This window comes from Hyla sarda, chromosome 5 (assembly GCF_029499605.1).
Source record: "Hyla sarda isolate aHylSar1 chromosome 5, aHylSar1.hap1, whole genome shotgun sequence".
In the NCBI taxonomy this organism is placed as follows: Eukaryota; Metazoa; Chordata; class Amphibia; order Anura; family Hylidae; genus Hyla; species Hyla sarda.
In genome coordinates, this window is record NC_079193.1 from 27,812,607 (window position 1) to 27,834,379 (window position 21,773).

General features: G+C 40.9%; 1 protein-coding gene across 1 annotated transcript in view; it reads left to right on the top strand.

Moving 5' to 3' along the window:
• ZNF804B (zinc finger protein 804B) overlaps window positions 1-21,773 on the top strand; it is a 367,431-nt gene that overhangs the window by 11,795 nt on the left and 333,863 nt on the right. The gene's annotated exons all lie outside the window — the stretch shown is intronic.

A 21,773-nucleotide genomic window follows, 5' to 3' on the forward strand; every position in this document is an offset into this window, starting at 1 on the left:
CATCTCATATCTATCTATCTATCTATCTATCTATCGCATATCTATCTATCTATCTCATATCTATCTATCTCATAATAATCTATCTATCTCATAACTATCTATCTATCTCATATCTATCTATTTATCTATGTGTTAGTAGTCCTTCACACCTGCATCAAATCCATAGTATGTTCGGGGGGAAGAATCCCTTCATCCTTCTCCTCTCCAGTGTCTTTCTTCATCTGTCCTATGTTACTATGTTAATATTTTAGTATTAGCAGTGCCCAGGTCCATACACAGCATATAGGACAGGGATGAGCCCATACACATAGTTACTTTATCGAATATCATGTGAGTCTTTCTATCCCATAGATCAGTGTTTCTCAACCAGACTGCCTCCAGCATTGCAGAACTACAACTCCCAGCATGCCCGGGCAGCTGAAGGCACCCTGGTTGGAAAACACTGATATAGAGTAAATCCCAGGTGCTGCCATTTTAGCTGTGACCACTAGGGGGCACTGCAGAGCTCATCTATTCTGCCTATCTATTGGACAGTCTGATACTATGCTCTGCCCAGCTGTATCTCTGTTTCCAGCTGCTGCTCTAATAACTGATAGGAAACCTATATATAGTTTATAGGATACATTTGTAGAAACAAAAGGGGCAGGATGTTGCGTTACAATGTATCGGTGGCTTCATTTCTGATCCCAAATAAATTCTAGGCATCCACTGTGAGTCATCCCATCCGTTCTGTGTGCGCCAGTTCTAGATGTAGCAGAGCTGAGATTGTGATTCATAATAACCCATAGGGATATAAGTATCATTTTTGGATCGTTAGTAAATTGTTTTGAGCTACTTTGATGGCTTTTTGGGTGTTTCTTGGCTGTATCTACCCCAAACCATTCAAGCATTTATAGCATTTCCTTTGCCAGTGGTCTCCAAAGCGTGGACCTCCAGCTAGAGGTCAACATTTTGGAGACCTAGGTCCTATGCTTTGTCTATAATCTGGTTACAAGTTTCCCTGCAGCACCCCCTCAGGCGAACTGAAGCATTACAACGTTTTCCATTTAAATCAATAGGATATCTGTGCAATTCATTGTCCTCCAGAGCTAGTCCTAAAAAAAAAAGTGTCCTCCTTTGTCAACTCACAATACTTTGATTAAAAATGTAAAAAATAAAAATTTATAAAAATTTAATTTTTTTATTACAAATGTAAATTTTTTAATTTTTTTTTTTTTTATTATCCAGACAAAAACCTAATATAATATGATGGTACATAAAAATAAAAAATCATTTGTCAAATAAGTTCAAAGGCAGTATAATATCTCCTGAGGGTACCGGACCATACCCCAAATTCTGCTGTGGCGAAAACAGCGCCACCCCTGTCCTCAGGTTGTGTGTGGTATTGCAGTACAGTTTCATTGAAGTGAATGGGGCCGAGTTGTAATACCGCACACAACCTGAGAACAGGGGTGGCGATGTTTTTGAAAGAAATTAGCTCTGTTTCTCTATTGCTGGATAAATTATTTAGGTTCTGTATGAGACTGCATGGCACGCCCCCCAAAGTGTAAAAACGTAAACATGCAGGGAGTTGTAGTTTTGCAACATCTGGAGGACCACAGTTTGGAGACCACGGTCTTAGGGCATTGTTTTCCAACTAGAGTTTCTATTGTTGTTGCAAAACTACAACTCCCAGCATGCCCGGACAGCTGTTAGCTGTATAAGGAAGTGTGTTCCCAACCAGTGTGCCTCCAGCTGTTGCAAAACTTTGACTTTGGCTATGTGGGAATGCTGGGAGTTGTAGTTTTGCAACATCTGGAGGATTACAGTTTGGAGACCACTGTCTTACAGAATTGTTTTTCAACCAGGGTGCCCCCAGCTGTTGCAGAACTACAACTCTTAGCATGCCCGGACAGCCGAAGGCTTTGCAACAGCTGGAGGCACCTTGGTTGGAAAACACTGCCCCTTAAATAACCTCTCATTCTCTTTGATCCACTGACAATTAAATAAATAGAGTCTACCCAAATTTATGATGTAATATCTGAATCCACGTATGTATATAATTTGCCGTCCGATTTTATTAGGCACAGTTGCTAATACCAATTAAAAATAATATAAAGTCCTATTGAGATAATCACTAAATTGTGCGAATCTCAGAAAAGAATTATAATTAAAGGAATCATCACAACTTTAATAAGAAAGGCTAAAACTATTGACCGAATCATTAAGGAGAATCCCGGATACAAGCGGAGTGCGAGGATAAATAAACGGATGGGATTGATTATAGGGTCTGCAGGTGCTATTAATACAATTTGCTGTGTATCTGTATATACTATATACTGTGTATATAGCTGTGTATCTGTATATACTGTGTATATAGATGTGTATCTGTATATACTACATATAGCTGTGTATCTGTATATACTACATATAGCTGTGCATCTGTATATACTGTGTAAATAGATGTCTATCTGTATATACTACATATAGCTGTGTATTTGTATATACTATATATAGCTGTGTATCTGTATATACTATATATAGCTGTGTATCTTTATATACTACATATAGCTGTGCATCTGTATATACTGTGTAAATAGATGTGTATCTGTATATACTGTGTATATAGATGTTTATCTGTATACTCTATATAGAGATGTGTATCTGTATATACTGTGTATTTAGTTTGTATATCTTCATATACAGTGTACATAGCTGTGTATCTGTATATACTATATACTGTGTAAACTTTTCTTATAATCTTTAAAATGTGCATATATATATATATATATATATATATATATATATATATATATATAATATACTGCCATACAGTATCTAATAAAAGTGCAATAGAGTAAGTAAATTACACTGCCAAACAGTATCTAAATAATACCACTGTACAAAATCTAAATAATGTTGCCATATAATATGTAAATACTACCATACAATATGTAAATAATTCTGCCATACAGTATGAAAATAATACTACCATACAATATGTAAATAATGCTGCCAAACAGTATGAAAATAATGCTGCCATACAATATGTAAATAATGCTACCATACAATATGTAATTAATGCTGCCATACAATATGTAAATAATGCTGCCATACAATATGTAAATAATGCTGCCATACCATATGTAAATAATTCTGCCATACAATATGTAAATAATTCTGCCATACAATATGTAAATAATGCTGCCATACCATATGTAAATAATGCTGCCATATAATATGTAAATAATTCTGCCATACAATATGTAAATAATGCTGCCATACAATATGAAAATAATGCTGCCATACAATATGTAAATAATGCTGGCAAACAGTATAAAAATAATGCTGCCATACAATATGTAAATAATGCTGCCATACAATATGTAAATAATGCTGGCAAACAGTATAAAAATAATGCTGCCATACAATATGTAAATAATGCTGCCATACAATATGTAAATAATGCTGCCATACAATATGTAAATAATTCTGCCATACAATATGTACATAATGCTGCCATATAATATGTAAATAATTCTGCCATACAATATGTAAATAATTCTGCCATACAATATGTAAATAATGCTGCCATACACTATGTAAATCATACTACCATACAGTATGTAAATAATGCTGCCAAACAGTATGAAAATAATGCTGCCATACAATATGTAAATAATGCTGCCATACAATATGTATATAATGCTGCCATACAATATGTAAATAATGCTGCCATACAATATGTAAATAATTCTGCCATACACTATGTAAATAATGCTGCCATACAATATGTAAATAATTCTGCCATACAATATGTAAATAATGCTGCCATACAATATGTAAATAATACTACCATACACTATGTAAATTATTCTGCCATACAATATGAAAATAATGCTGCCATACACTATGTAAATTATGCTGCCATACACTATGTAAACAATGCTGCCATACACTATCTGAATAATACTATCATACAGTATCCAAAAATACTGCCATACAACTGTTAAATAATACTGCAATGCAAAAACTAAATAATACTGCCAGATAATATTGTAATAATACTGTCACACAATATCAAAATACTGCCATGTAATACAATGTCCATATAATACTACTAATATACAGATCCATGTAAAATGACTGTATATTGGTCACACAATATTACCATTCATCACCCACCTAATACTCCTATACTGTGTCCTCATAATCATATAGAGTACATGGGTGTGAGTCTCTATTGTTGGGCACATTGTTTGGCAGATTCCTGTGTACTGTACCGTCACTGACTAGTCCACTCAGCAGGAGCCGAGCAAGGAGAGATGTTTTTCTGGCCTTGGTCAGATTAGGATTCTGACTGTCTGGTTTTTGGGTCCAGCCATCTGGGGAGAGGGGGTTGGACTAGAGACTCTTCTTACAGCCTTTCTGGAAACTTGTGCATAAAAGCTTAATTAGGGAGTGTTTCATGTGACCAATGAATCACTCATCTGATACACCATATGCAAATACTTAAAGGGGTAGTCCAGTCCTGAAAAACTTATCCCCTATCCTTAGGATAGGGGATAAGTTTCAGATAGCGGGGGTCCGGCTGCTGGGACCCCCTGCGATCTCTCGTATGGGGACCCGGGTCTCCGGCACGATAGCGTGTGTCAACCACTGTACGAAGTAGCGGCCGACACGCCCCGTTAATACAGCGCTATGGCAGAGCTGAGATTGCCGACGGCAGTGCTCCGGCTCTGCCATAGAGTTGTATTGAGGGGGTGTGTCAGCCGCCTCTTTGTGCGGTGGTCAACCCGCCCCCTTCCCGCGGGCTTCCGGGGGCCCGTCGTTCGGGGAGATTGCGGGGCACCCCAGCGGTCAGACCCCCTGCTACCTTAGGATAGGGGATAAGTTTTTCAGGACTGGACTACTCCTTTAACCCTTACACTCTCACAAGACCTCAGCGTGTGTTGTAATGGCAAATAATCAAAACAAATTAACAAAAAAGGAGACAGAGAGAGGAGCCGACCCCCAGGACGGGACAATGTAAGGATGATGAGGGGGCACTTAATCTGTGAGTCTATAGCTGCGCCCTACAGAGTACACTCATGGTGGGGGGGGGGGGGGGGGGGGGGGGGTCTCCATCACTACTTACTATGTCAGCTCTGCATTATTGTTTACATCACCCTGTGTTTTTGGCCGGAGGATGACCCCACAAAAAGCTTTGACCTGTTCACCGGCCGCCAGATCAATGTGGTCCGGAAAATGCATTATCAGATTGAAGAGAAGAGCTCAGGACCTCACAACAAACTCCCCTCTGCTACATCAGCACTTTACTGCCCCAAAGATTGGGTGGAAAGAACTGCCAAGTGTTGGTTGTATATTCATTGACAGAATTTCTATCTATCTCATATCTATCTATCTATCTCATATCTATCTATCTATCTCATATCTATCTATCCATCTCATATCTATCTATCTATCTATCCATCTCATATCTATCCATCTCATATCTATCTAGCTCATATCTATCTATCCATCTCATATCTATCTATCTATCTCATATCTATCTATCCATCTCATATCTATCTATCTATCTATCCATCTCATATCTATCTATCTCATATCTATCTAGCTCATATCTATCTAGCTCCTATCTATCTTTCTCATATCTATCTATCTATCCATCTATCTATCTCATATCTATCTATCTATCTCATATCTATCTCATATCTATCTATCTATCTAGGAAGGATGCCGCAGCACACAAAAAGAGTTCAGGTGCAAAAAACAGTGGTTTATTCAATGATAATACAAACAAGCGACGTTTCAGCTGCCAGTGCAGCCTTTTTCAAGCCTTGCATGCTTGAAAAAGGCTGCACTGGCAGCTAAAACGTCGCTTGTTTGTATTATCATTGAATAAACCACTGTTTTTTGCACCTGAACTCTTTTTGTGTGCTGCGGCATCCTTCCTAGATGTCTGATTAGCTTTGACCAAAGCTTCCTCCGCTGCTTGCACCACCATTACGCTATTACAGGACGTGCTGTTCCAAACCTGTTTTTTGTAGTATCTATCTATCTATCTATATATCTAAGACAAAAATGATCCTTGCAGCACACCTGTATAGTGCAAAAGAGCAGAAATTTATTCATCCATCAGGACATACATATGTCCTGATGGGTGAGTACATTTCTACTCTTTTGCACTATACGGGTGTGCTGCAAGGATAATTTTTGTCTTGGATTTACCTTAATGGTCTGCGATTGGGACTGTGCTTCACTGCTTGCTTGCACCCCAGGATCTTTCTACACTACTTTGGTTGTGCTGTCTGTCTGTCAGTCTGTCTATCTATCTCATATCTATCTATCTATCTATCTATCTATCTATCTATATATCTCATATCTATCTATCTCATATCTATCTATCTCATATCTATCTCCTATCTATCTCCTATCTATCTATCTATCTCTCATATCTATCTAACTATCTATCTATCTAATCAAAGAATAAGTTGGCCAGCACTATTAATTCCAAACTATTATATAGACCTGGCTTACAGGTGCAGGCTGCTGGGCTAAATATACAGCAACAGGAGAATACAGCAGCACGCAGCTAGCACAAAGATATAGATAATACATGAGTATATAGATAAAACATGAAAAGCTATACAGCTGTAATGCAATAAATGAAAATATGAAATTATGAGGTACTTAGCTTGCAAATTTGGCAGCCAAAAAGCTTGGACCGTCCCACCACGGTAAGGTGACCTCATTCTGGGACGGACCCTACACTATGAATATGCCTCTGTGTGAACAGTACAGCAGGCATTGCAAGGTCTGAAACATCCAAGGCACCTTATATACACCTAATAGAGGTGGGTGGGGTGCAAGAGCCAACATGGAGGTAGCCACTCCCCCGTATGTGTAATACAAACAAAGAATAAGTTGGCCAGCACTATTGATTCCAAACTATTATATAGATCTGGCTTACAGGTGCAGGCTGCTGGGCTAAATATACAGCAACAGGAAAATACAGCAGCACACTGCTAGCACAAAGATATAGATAAAACATGAGTATACATGAGTATATAGATAGAACATGAAAAGCTATACCGCTGTAATGCAATAGATGAAAATATGAAATTATGAGGTATTTAGCTTGCAAATTTGGTGGCCAAATAGCGTGGACCGTCCCACCACGGTAAGTGACCTCATTCTGGGACGGACCCTACACTGTGTATATGCCTCTGTGTGAACAGCTCAGCAGGCATTGCAAGGTCTGAAACATCCAAGGCACCTTATATACACCTAATAGAGGTGGGTGGGGTGCAGGAGCCAACATGGAGGTAGCCACTCCCCCGTATGTGTAATACAACCAAAGAATAAGTTGGCCAGCACTATTGATTCCAAACTATTATATAGACCTGATTTGCCAAATTTGCAAGCTAAGTACCTCATAATTTCCTAATTTCATATTTTCATTTATTGCATCACAGCTGTATAGCTTTTCATGTTCTATCTATATACTCATGTTTTATCTATATCTTTGTGCTAGCAGTGTGCTGCTGTATTCTCCTGTTGCTGTATATTTAGCCCAGCAGCCTGCAACCTGTAAGCCAGGTCCGTATAATAGTGTCACGATTCGGCTTCCAGGTAGTGGATCCTCTGTGTCAGCGAGGGATTGGCGTGGACCGTGCTAGTGGACCGGTTCTAAGCGGCTACTGGTTTTCACCAGAGCCCGCCGCAAAGCGGGATGGTCTTGCTGCGGCAGTAGCAACCAGGTCGTATCCACTAGCAACGGCTCTACCTCGCTGACTGCTGAGAAGGCGTGGGACAGAAGGACTAGGCAGAGGCAAGGTCAGACGTAGCAGAAGGTCGGGGGCAGGCGGCAAGGTTCGTAGTCAGGATGGGTAGCAGAAGTTCAGGTACACAGGCTTTGGACACACTAAACGCTTTCACTGGCACAAGGCAACAAGATCCGGCAAGGGAGTGCATGGGAGGAGGTCAGATAAAGGCAGGGAGCAGATGGGAGCCAATTAAGCTAATTGGGCCAGGCACCAATCATTGGTGCGCTGGCCCTTTAAGCCGCAGAGAGCTGGCGCGCGCGCGCCCTAGAGAGCGGAGCCGCGCGCGCCAGCACATGACAGCAGGGGACCGGGACGGGTAAGTGACCTGGGATGCGATTCGCGAGCGGGCGCGTCCCGCTGTGCGAATCGCATCCCCGACGGCCATGACAGTGCAGCGCTCCCGGTCAGCGGGACTGACCGGGGCGCTGCGGGGAGAGAGACGCCGTGAGCGCTCCGGGGAGGAGCGGGGACCCGGAGCGCTAGGCGTAACAGTACCCCCCCCCCTTAGGTCTCCCCTTTTCTTTGACCGGTAACTGCCTCCCCTGGGATGAGGACACCGGGAAAGAATGGAGGGTTTCCTCAACGGCAGGCAGTACAGCAGGAGTGGGAATGGGGAGGGAGGGCAGAGGGCGAAGCCTGGCACGGGGCAGTGTGACACCAGGACGGGGGCCATGAGGAGGCACAGAGGTTTGCCTGACGGGACTGGGAGGGGGGGAGAGGCACTTCCTATGGCAGGCAGAGTCCCAGTTCTTTATCTCCCCGGTGGTCCAATCAAGGGTGGGGGAATGAAGCCGGAGCCATGGCAGACCGAGGAGGACCTCAGAGGTACAGCTGGGGAGAATGAAGAACTCAATCCTTTCGTGGTGGGGTCCGATAGACATCAGGAGGGGTTCTGTGCGGTAACGCACGGTGCAGTCCAATCTGGCTCCGTTGACCGCGGAAATGTAGAGCGGTTTGGCGAGACGGGTCACCGGGATGCTGAATTTATTAACAAAGGACTCCAAAATAAAATTCCCGGAGGCACCAGAGTCCAAGCAGGCCACGGCTGAGAGGGAGGAGTTGGCTGTAGGAGAAATCCGCACGGCACCGTGAGACGTGGAGAAGAAGACTTAGAACCAAGAGATGCCACACCCACGTGAGCTGGGTGCGTGCGTGCGTTTCCCAGGCGTGGAGGACGGATAGGGCAATCCACCAAGAAATGCTCGGTACTGGCACAGTACAGACAGAGATTTTCTTCCCTACGGCGATTCCTCTCTTCCTGGGTCAGGCGAGACTTATCCACTTGCATGGCCTCCTCGGCGGGAGGCCCAGGCGTAGATTGCAACGGATACTGTGGGAGAGGTGCCCAGAGATCTAAGTCTTTTTCCTGGCGGTGCTCTTGGTGTCGCTCAGAAAAACGCATGTCAATGCGGGTAGCCAAATGGATGAGTTCTTGGAGGTTGGCAGGAATCTCTCGTGCGGCCAGCACATCCTTGATGCGACTGGATAGGCCTTTTTTAAAGGTCGCGCAGAGAGCCTCGTTATTCCATGATAACTCGGAGGCAAGAGTACGAAATTGGATGGCGTACTCGCCCACTGAAGAATTACCCTGGACCAGGTTCAACAGGGCAGTCTCGGCAGAAGAAGCTCGGGCTGGCTCCTCGAAGACACTCCGGAGTTCAGCGAAGAAGGCCTGGACTGTGGCTGTGGCAGGATCATTGCGGTCCCAGAGCGGTGTGGCCCAAGACAAGGCCTTTCCTGAAAGAAGGCTTACTACGAACGCCACCTTAGACCGTTCTGAAGGAAACAAGTCCGACAACATCTCCATATGCAGGGAACACTGAGACAAAAATCCACGGCAGAGTTTAGAGTCCCCATCAAATTTGTCCGGCAGGGACAAGCGGAGGTTAGGAGCGGCCACTCGCTGCGGAGGAGGTGCAGGAGCTGGCGGAGGAGATGGTTGCTGCTGTAGCAGAGGCAGAAGTTGCTGTAACATGGCGGTCAACTGCGACAGCTGCTGTCCTTGTTGGGCAATCTGCTGCGATTGCTGAGCGACCACCGTGGGAAGATCAGCGAGACTTGGCAGCGGCACCTCAGCGGGATCCATGGCCGGATCTACTGTCACGATTCGGCTTCCAGGTAGTGGATCCTCTGTGTCAGCGAGGGATTGGCGTGGACCGTGCTAGTGGACCGGTTCTAAGCGGCTACTGGTTTTCACCAGAGCCCGCCGCAAAGCGGGATGGTCTTGCTGCGGCAGTAGCAACCAGGTCGTATCCACTAGCAACGGCTCTACCTCGCTGACTGCTGAGAAGGCGTGGGACAGAAGGACTAGGCAGAGGCAAGGTCAGACGTAGCAGAAGGTCGGGGGCAGGCGGCAAGGTTCGTAGTCAGGATGGGTAGCAGAAGTTCAGGTACACAGGCTTTGGACACACTAAACGCTTTCACTGGCACAAGGCAACAAGATCCGGCAAGGGAGTGCATGGGAGGAGGTCAGATAAAGGCAGGGAGCAGATGGGAGCCAATTAAGCTAATTGGGCCAGGCACCAATCATTGGTGCGCTGGCCCTTTAAGCCGCAGAGAGCTGGCGCGCGCGCGCCCTAGAGAGCGGAGCCGCGCGCGCCAGCACATGACAGCAGGGGACCGGGACGGGTAAGTGACCTGGGATGCGATTCGCGAGCGGGCGCGTCCCGCTGTGCGAATCGCATCCCCGACGGCCATGACAGTGCAGCGCTCCCGGTCAGCGGGACTGACCGGGGCGCTGCGGGGAGAGAGACGCCGTGAGCGCTCCGGGGAGGAGCGGGGACCCGGAGCGCTAGGCGTAACAAATAGTTTGGAATCAATAGTGCTGGCTGACTTATTCTTTGTCTGTATTATACATACGGGGGAGTGGCTACCTCCATGTTGGCTCTTGCACCCCACCCACCTCTATCAGGTGTATATAAGGTGTCTTGGATGTTTCAGATCTTGCAACGCCTGTTGAACTGTTCACACAGAGGCATATTCATAGTGTAGGGTCCGTCCCAGAATGAGGTCACCTTACCGTGGTGGGACGGTCCAAGCTATTTGGCCGCCAAATTTGCAAGCTAAGTACCTCATAATTTCATAATTTCATATTTTAATTTATTGCATTACAGCTGTATAGCTTTTCATGTTCTATCTATATACTCATGTTTCATCTATATACTCATGTTTTATCTATATCTTGGTGCTAGCAGTGTGCTGCTGTATTCTCCTGTTGTTATCTATCTATCTCATATCTATCTCATATCTATCTATCTCATATCTATCTGTCTCATATCTATCTATCTATCTATCTCATATCTATCTATCTATCTATCTATCTATCTATCTCATATCTATCTGTCTCATATCTATCTATCTATCTATCTCATATCTATCTCATATCTATCTCATATCTATCTATCTATCTATCTATCTCATATCTATCTCATATCTATCGATCTATCATAATTGTTAACTTAAAATATTGGGTTAAAGATGTGTTTTCCAGACAGTGTGTATTCAGCTGTTACAGAACTACAACCCCCAGCATGCCTTCGGCTGTCTGGGCATGCTGGGGGTTGTAGTTCTGCAACTGCTGAATACACACTGTTTGTAAAACGCCTCTATATGGCCTATAAGCCCCAAGTTTTCCTTCCTGTTGTCCCTTGACTCCCCGGCCCTGCACCAGGTATAACACAATCCATGACTGACATTTCCCTGTAATATCTAATATTAGTGCCGCCATCTAATCATCCCCCGGGTATTATCGCCCATAAATATTCCGCACTCAGTACATTTACACTTTCTGGCAAATCTCAGTTTCTATTTTTGACTTTTAAAAATAGGTTATGATGAGAATATTTGGGAGAAATTTTTTCACAAAAGTCTCCATTGTGCAGAATTGGTTCTATTCCTGAGTTTTCTGAAATTACTATGGAAGGAATGGAGTCAGGATGGCAGCGGCCTCTGTGGCTGATAGTAGACGGACGGCAATTTTTTGCCCCCTTCTATGCGTTTCAGTTGCGCCAGGCGAGGAGTTAAAAGGTGGGTCACGTGGCACTCGGATTTGTGGCTCTCACACCTCCTCACAATGGATTATACATTACGGGGGCCGCTGCCAGATATAAATACGCCCGGCAGTATTCGGGGAGGTGTTCCATTATTAAGAGCATGAAATGTCAGTAAACTTCAGGCTTCTCTATCCGAAATTATTGAGGCATTAACTCATCGTGATCAAATGTCATGTGTATGGGAACCTACGTATGGGGGCACGCTGCGCTCACCATGACTTTAAGATGTCTTTGGGCGACAGAAGATAAGACAGTGTAAAATGAGATAATGTATATAGATATACAGTATATATATATATATATATATATATATATATTTTTATATATATATATATCTTATATAAAATAGACATAAAATTGATAGGCTATCCTTAGACTTCTTATAGTAACAGAAGGGAATAAAATAGCTATACTTTCTCATTTGCTCTCCATGGTGTCGTTTATAGTTAAAGGGGTATTCCCGAATCCCTTATTAGAAAATTGTATTTAAATTAAACTATAACCATAAGGTATATAACTTACTAATATATTGTTGTTACAAATTGTATTGGCCTCAACGTGTTTTTCTGTGATTCATCCCTGACAGAAGTTGTGTAGTCCTCTCTTTGTCAGTGTGGTGTTTTCTCTAGTTCTCTAGCTCCTCCTTCTCTCCTGACAGGAAGTTGAGTATTTTAATCATTGTCAATGTGGTGTTGTGTCAGCAGATCCCCAGCTCCTCCTTCTCTCCTATCAGGAAGTAGTGCAGTCTTCTTATTGTCAGTGGGGTGTTGTCTCAGCAGCTCCCCAGCTCCTCCTTCTCTCCTGACAGGAAGTAGTGTAGTCCTCTTATTGTCAGTGTGGTGTTGTCTCAGCAGATCCCCAGCTCTTCCTTCTCTCCTGACAGGAAGTAGTGTACTCTTTCTCTGCTGCAGAACGTCACAATACACACCTCAGCTGCTGCGGAACATCATAATACACATCTCAGCTGCTGCAGAAAATCATAATAAGCATACCAAAATTTTATAAATGACGATACATTTAAGATAAATAGATGATTATAAGGTAGATATATAGATACATAGGAGATACAATAATATAGATAGATATGAGATAGATATAGCTAGATAGATAGATATGAGATAGATATGAGATAGATAGATATGAGAGAGAGAGATAGATATGAGAGAGATAGATAGATAGATATGAGATAGATAGATAGATATGAGATAGATAGATATGAGATAGATATGAGATAGATAGATATGATATAGATAGATAGATAGATAGATATGAGATAGATAGATATGAGATGGATATGAGATAGATATGAGATAGATAGATAGATAGATAGATAGATAAAATATATGAAATATATAGATTGATATATAGACAGATAGGGGGAGATTGATCAAAACTTGTGTAGAGGAAAAGTCCAGTTGCCTATAGCAACCAATCAGATCACTTCTTTAATTTTTCATAGGCTTCTTTAACAATGAAAGAAGCGATCTGATTGGTTGCTATGGGCAACTGCACCACTCTTCCTCTGCATCGGTCTTGATAATGGGGGGACTCTTCTCACCTCTGCTGTCTGGGTATTTTCCTCAGTATAGATCACATTCTTTAGTTTACAGAATTTATGTGTTTGTTTTGCGTAGAAAACCCTTAAATCCTCGTATATACTTTTTTTTTTATTTTACCAATTGTATCAAAGAACGTGTCAAGTTCTCCAATGTGGCCTTTGATATGTGTTCTGTCAGGAGTGGAGCCGACTGTCAGAAGATATTACAAGGAATCGGGTGGCTGAATCTCATGCAGATGTTTCCCTAAGGACAAGTTATCTGGCAGAAAGTTTAGAAATCACTTTGGATGAATAAAGAAAAAAAAGAAAAAACCATCATGGCTGCCGGATGTCTGGACGCACCGCACCGCAGTATGGGCTTATAGGGGTTAAAACGAGTGGAGGGGGGGTCTCTTGGTATATATGCATGTACCGTGTCAGCAATTCTTGGAGACTGCGATTCGTGTGTTTTTTTTTTTTCTCTGTAGCTTCTAAGGCCTTTTTAAAAATGAAAGAAGCGATCTGATTGGTTGCTATGGGCAACTAGTCAGCTTTTTGTTCTGCACCAGCTTTGATAAATCTCCCCCATATGTTTTTTGTGTGGGACAAGTTTATATCACATCCTTTATTTTACTATATAATGTATTACAAAACAAAAATATATATATTTGTGGGGGGAACCTGGGGGGGGGGGGGGGGGGGGTCACGATCATACCCTATCGGTCCAGCCAAGACGCTAGAGAGAGTGTGATGGTGCAAGGGTTAAGGCCACCAGACCTCTGGGTATCCACTACTAGTCCCAGCAAGTCACCAAATTAACCCTGAGATAAACGTGTTTTACCAGAGCTTCCTTCAGAAAGGTGAGCTCCTATATTTAGAGATCAAAGACCAGAGCTGATTAATTAAACATTTAATCTGATAAAAGGTATCGCAGTGCTGACTATATAAAAATACAGAAACAAATGACATACAGGTATAACAATATATAAAGGAGTTTAGCAAGACAAGTTCAGAAAACAAAAGATGAAGTTCTTACAGCATGATGATACAGCAGTCCTTCAGTGAGAGTGCTGTTCTTAGGATTGTCTTGTCAGCTTTTTGCACAGCATTGAACACCCAACTTTTAGTCTAGCATTGTTTAAATATCATATCTGCTTTCTTGGGAGGGAGACTCCATTCCCCCCTCCCCTCTGATCACACCAGGGGGTCTTCTCTCTTCCTGACCCCTTATCTGTTTGATTATTTGATGGGACCAGAGTGCATGACTTCAAAGGAGATACCAAGACAGCCAGACCCCCAATAAAATGCAATACACAAAACACAGTCTGAATGACCTCTCACCCATGTCTTGGATGATCCATCACACACAGTTATAATTTATAATACACATATAGGATTTTAATAATAAGGCCTTGGGCCTGAAAAGGGGGGGGGGGGGCAATTTATCTTTTTTTTCAGCTTTATGGCATTCCCGCTACAGTAAAAGTGACGAGTAAAGTTTGTTCTGCGGAACGATTGCAATTCCAAATTAATATAGTTTTCCTTTTGTTTTACTACTTAAAGTAACAAACAAAAACAAAAAAGTACTTTGCTTCTCTGTGTCGTGGCCCCTATAACTTTTTTTTTCCCCCGGTCTACAGTGCTCTGGTGGGAGGGGCTTGTTATATTTATTTTAATTTATTTTTATTGCTACTCTGTTGGCTTAAATGGAATTTCCTATGATGATATTCATTGTGTGGCATAAATATTAATACATTTTAATTCATATGGACGTTTCCAAATGTGGCAACGCCAGCTATTTAATTTTTTTATTTATTCATTCGTTTATTCATTTATCCATTTATTTATTGATACATTAATTTATTTACTCATTTATTTATTTTTTCATTCATTCATCATGCATTCATTTATCCATCCAGTTATTTATTTTTCTATTTATTCATCCATTCATTCATTTATTCATTCATTTATTTATTTATTTTTTATTTATCCATCCATTTTAGTTATTTATTTACTCATTTATTTATTTTTTCATTCATTCATCATGCATTCCTTCATCCATCCATTTTTTTTTATTTATTCATCTATTCATTCATTTATTCATTATTTTATTTATTTATCCATCCATTTTATTTATTTACTTACTCATTTATTTAGTTTTTCATTTATTCATCATACATTCAGTCATCCATCCATTTTTTTTATTTATTCATCCATTCATTTATTCATTCATTCATTTATCCATCCATTTTAATTTATTTATTTACTCATTTATTTTTTCATTCATTCATCATACGTTCATTCATTCATCCATCCATTTTTTTATTTATGTATTCATTCATTTATTTATCCATCCATTTTATTTATTTATTTACTCATTCATTTATTTTTCATTCATTCCTTTATATGTATATATTTATTTGCTCATGGTTCATTTTTCAATTTTTCAATGATTACTTGTGTTTTCACATATGTTATTTATTTGTATTTTTCTATAAATTTTTGTTTATACTTTTATTCTCCCTAGGAGACCTAAATATGCAGTTACATAATCACTTGTACAATATACTATAACCCTACTGTATGATGTTCTGACCTCTCGCCAATCTATTAAAGGAGTTGTCCCAGCAGCAGAAGAGGTCCTACCTGGTTCTGGTCTCTGGCGCTTACTTTTGCCCCCTGCCCCCATCTTCTTATTATACCTTCAGGGGGGCGGTTGCTAGTCATGATAATTGGATGCCGTTTGACTTGCACCCACCCCCTCTTGTCTTGGAAGGTATACTACCAAGAGGGGGCAAGGGGTGAAAATAAGTATCAGGGAGCAAGAGAAGTTGATCTCCTTCTGCTCCTGGGACAATCCCTTTTATATACTCTACCTGTGGTATGAAAATTGAGATGTGAGGCCTAGCGGCTTGACATCTTAGCATATACTTTTCTATTGTGGGGGGGGGGGGGGGGTTGAGCGGTCACATGTCAAAGGAGGCCGCCACCTCTATTGACCGTGGCATCTAAGGGGCTATACAGCCGGGATCAGAGTTATCTCTGATTCCGGGCAGAGCTCTAATACAAAGCAATATATAGAGCAGGCTGGCTATGTTTGCTTATCTAGATCAGTGTTTCCCAACCAGTGTGCCTCCAGCTGTTGCAGAACTACAACTCCCAGCATGCCCGGACAGCCAAAGGCTGTCCGGGCATGCCGGGAGTTGTAGTTTTGCAACATCTGCATTGATAAAGATGTCTCATTGAGTTCAATATGAGCTGCATAGTCATCTACCGAATCAGAAAAAGCAGAGCTCCACTATACAAATACATAATAAAATTAATCAGCACTATATGGTGGCAGCTTTATAACATTTCATTTCCATACTATATGGCGTCTATATAAATGTTTAATTCATAGGAAAGACTCCAACCCATTGTTTCACCTTTAATATCTCCTCCATGTGTGGATGTAATGCACTCTCCACACAGATGTTACCGGAATGCCAATTGTTATATTGAATGTCACATTGCATGATAATAATACCGTATCACCACTCACATTATCAATATCGTATTCTCCGCTTCTGCCGCCCTCAGCAAGTTTACCACTTACATCCAAGGCTAATCTGAAATGAATGCGACGAATAAGCTGTAATATCCATCAGTGCGGCCTCCCCTGCAGCACTATGCACCATAGTCACCTATCCTGTTATTGGCACCGTATAGCGGTACAATATAATCTGACTACTCTTCTGCTATACCAGCAGTACAAGGCTATAGATGAGGTGGGGTACAATGAAGCGTGTGTTCAGTTGCTGCTATTTACCAACATAAACCACTAAGACTATTACATAATAACCACTAGATTACCAGCGATAATACATAATACATATTTACGCCCTGGAAGATGCCAGTCTTTGGTGAAACGTCGGGGGGTAAGGGCTCACGCTCCACTACCTCTTTGTTCACTTGGTATTTATTTTACTTTACTATATGTATTTCACTATGCAATGTGCTGCTATTACTTGTTATGTGCACTTGCACTACTGATATGAAGTCAACACCATCTTATTATGCTATGTGAGCCTTTAGTTCTATCCCAGTGTTGTACTGGTTAAAGGGGTATTCCAGGAAAAAAACCTTTTCTATTTTTAGATCTACTGGCTCCAGAAAGTTAAACAGATTTGTAAATTAGAAGTCAAATATATAGCTATTACCTCAAGTACCTCACCAACTAGGGTGCATTATGATATGTGTGGATTAATGAATAAAAAACAGCATCACTAGTACAAAAATGTAATTAAATATAATTCAATAAAATATAATCAAATAAATATATACTACACATGTACAGGCACTAGTACATACCCCACTCGGCCCTAGTTGGGTAATAATATTGGATGGATGACTAAAATATAATGAGCGTGTACAGTCCAATAATCTGGCACCTGGTTTGTTAGTCCCGTTACAGAGCAGATGGTTAAAATGCATTTGAAAAATATTGCAGAATCAGACTCCAGATAGTCAATAGATTGGATGATAAAGATAATGGAGGAACATTAATAGTTGTATTTCTCACCGCCTGTAGCCGCCTGGTTCTCACTGGAGTGGACCTGTGGAGTGCGGCGGTAGAAAGCTCCGCCGTGTAGCAGCAAAATGGTAAGTGGCAATCTCACGCTGGAATTAGCAACCCCGATGGCAGTGGGGAGCAACGCGATGGTCAAAGCCGTTCCTTGCGGCCGCTCTTCCGTGGATAGTTAGATGGTGACAACGCCGACACTCTGGCAGGAGTGTCAGCGCACACGGGAGCGGCGTCCCACGTGGGGAACTGGAGGTGAGATGCTAACACACAAAGCGGGAGGCTGGAGCTTGGATCGACTCCTCAGGTGAAGCGAGAGGCTGGAGACTAGGTTAACTCCTCAGGTGCCGGGATGAAGTGTGGACGCTGGTAATGGGATGTGTACCAGTAGATGGTGTGAATAGTGCCAAGTCCTAGACGCGTTTCAGGGTACTGGGAACTATAGTCCTCCGACCCCTTCTTCAGTAGGTAAATGTGCAAGAAATGTTGAAAAAAATGTTGCACATTTACCTACTGAAGAAGGGGTCGGAGGACTATAGTTCCCAGTACCCTGAAACGCGTCTAGGACTTGGCACTATTCAAACCATCTACTGGTACACATCCCATTACCAGCGTCCACACTTCATCCCGGCACCTGAGGAGTTAACCTAGTCTCCAGCCTCCCGCTTCACCTGAGGAGTCGATCCAAGCTCCAGCCTCCCGCTTTGTGTGTTAGCATCTCACCTCCAGTTCCCCACGTGGGACGCCGCTCCCGTGTGCGCTGACACTCCTGCCAGAGTGTCGGCGTTGTCCCCATCTAACTATCCACGGAAGAGCGGCTGCAAGGAACGGCTTTGACCATCGCGTTGCTCGCCACTGCCATTGGGGTTGCTAATTCCAGCGTGAGATTGCCACTTACCATCTTGCTGCTACACGGCGGAGCTTTCTACAGCCGCACTCCGCAGGTCCACTCCAGTGAGAACCAGGCGGCTACAGGCGGTGAGAAATACAACTATTAATGTTCCTCCATTATCTTTATCATCCAATCTATTGACTATCTGGAGTCTGATTCTGCAATATTTTTCAAGTGCATTTTAACCATCTGCTCTGTAACGGGACTAACAAACCAGGTGCCGGATTATTGGACTGTACACGCTCATTATATTTTAGTCATCCATCCAGTATTATTATCCAACTAGGGCCCAGTGGGGTATGTACTAGTGCCTGTACATGTGTAGTATATATTTATTTTATTATATTTTATGGAATTATATTTAATTACATTTTTGTACTAGTGATGCTGTTTTTTATTCATGAATCCACACATATCATAATGCACCCTAGTTGGTGAGGTGCTTGAGGTAATATATTTGACTTCTATTTTCTCTCTGACGCCGGTGGGGACCGGTCATAGCTATAACTACCTCGCACCTTTTGTCGTGAGCTGCACCATATTTGAAAGATTTGTAAATTACTTCTATTAAAAAAATCTTAATCCTTCCAATAATTATCAGCTGCTGAAGTTAAAGGAGTACTCCGGTGAAAACCTTTTATCTTTTAAATCAACTGGTGGCAGAAAGTTAAACATATTTGTAAATTACTTCTATTAACAAATCTTAATCCTTCCAGTACTTATTAGCTGCTGAATGCTACAGATGAAATTCCTTTCTTTTTGGAACACTGATGACATCACGAGCACAGTGCTCTCTGCTGACGTCTCTGTCCATTTTAGCAACCATCCATAGCAGATGTATGCTAAGGGTAGCATGGTGGCTCAGTGGTTAGCACTGCTGCCTTGCAGTGCTGGGGACTTGGGTTCAAATCCCACTAAGTACAACAATAAATAAAGTGTTATTATTTTTAGAATAACTTCAGCAGAGAGAACTGTGCTCGTGATGTCATCAGAGAGCATTCCAAAAAGAAAAGAATTTCCTCTGTAGTATTCAGCAGCTAATAAGTACAGGAAGGATTAAGATTTTTTAATAGAAGTAATTTACAAATATGTTTAACTTTCTGCCACCAGTTGATTTAAAAGAAAAAAGGTTTTCACCGGAGTACCCCTTTAAGTTGTTCTTTTCTGTCTGACAACAGTGCTCTCTGCTGACATCTCTGCTTGTCTCAGGAACTGCACAGAGCAGAAGAGGTTTGCTATGGGAATTTGCTTCTACTCTGGACAGCTCCCGAGACGCGTGTCATTAGAGATCACTTAGACAGAAAAGAACAACTCAACTTCAGCAGCTCATAAGTACTGAAAGGATTAAGATTTTTTTAATAGAAGTAATTTACAAATCTGTTTAACTTTCTGGAGCCAGTTGAGATATATATATATATATATATATATATATATATATATATATATATATATATATATATATATATACTTTTTTCCTGGATAACCCCTTTAACTCTCCACATCCCTGGTTTTTCAGGGTATATGTTTGCATGTATTTTTTTGTGATTTTATTCATTGTATCAATAAAGTTTACTTTTTGGAATCCCATAAACGTTTTTTTTCGTGTTTGTCTGTTCACCTGTAACCAACCAAGACCATTAGTAATATTTGATTTTAAGACTAACCGCTTCATTACTCTAGACTTGGAAAGAAATTATACCGCTGCAAATGCAATCTTAATTTTTCTTTTTTTTTTTAGTTGTTAATCTCATATATATCTCTCTCATGTTTATCTATAGATCTTCTATTTATCTATTAATCTATCTCATATCTCTCTATCTCATATCTATCTATCTCATATCTATCTCTCTATCTCATGTCTATCTATATATCTATTTATCTATATCATATCTATCTCATATCTATTTATCTATCTCATATCTATCTATCTCATATCTATCTCATATCTATCTCTCTATCTCATATCTATCTATCTATCTATCTATCTATCTATCTCATATCTATCTCATATCTATCTATCTATCCATCTCATATCTATCTCATATCTATCTATCTATCTCATATCTATCTCATATCTATCTATCTATCTATCTAAAAAAATAGGCACAACTTCACTCTAAATGAAAAAATGTACAAACAGCAGGGTGCAAGCAACTAAAAAAGGATCAGTCCATAGGTCCCTCCAATTCCATAAAAATAAAAGGTAGTGCAGCACTCCATGTAGTGAAAAAATTTGAGTTTATTCCATCAAAAAAAGTGTAATAAAGAGCAGCGACGTTTCGATCCTCTCCAGGATCTTTCTCAAGGCTTGAAAAAGATCCTGGAGAGGATCAAACGTCGCTGCTCTTTGTTACACTTTTTTTGATGGAATAAACTCAAATTTTTTCACTACATGGAGTGCTGCACTACCTTTTATTTTTATCTATCTATCTATCTATCTATCTATCTATCTCCAATCCATCTATCTATCTATTTCATATCTATCTATCTCAAATCTATCTATCTAATATCTATCTATCTATCTATCTATCTATCTATCTATCTCATATCTATCTATCTATCTATCTCATATCTATCTATCTATCTATCTAATATCTATCTATCTATCTCATATCTATCCATCTATCTCATATCTATCTATCTCATATCTATCTATCTATCTCATATCTATCTATCTATCTATCTATCTATCTATCTAATATCTATCTATCTATCTCATATCTATCTATCTCAAATCTATCTATCTCATATCTATCTCATATCTATCTATCTCATATCTATCTATCTATCTATCTCATATCTATCTATCTATCTATCTATCTCATATCTATCTATCTATCTCATATCTATCTATCTATCTCATATCTATCTATCTCATATCTATCTATCTCTATCTCATATCTATCTATCTCATATCTATCTA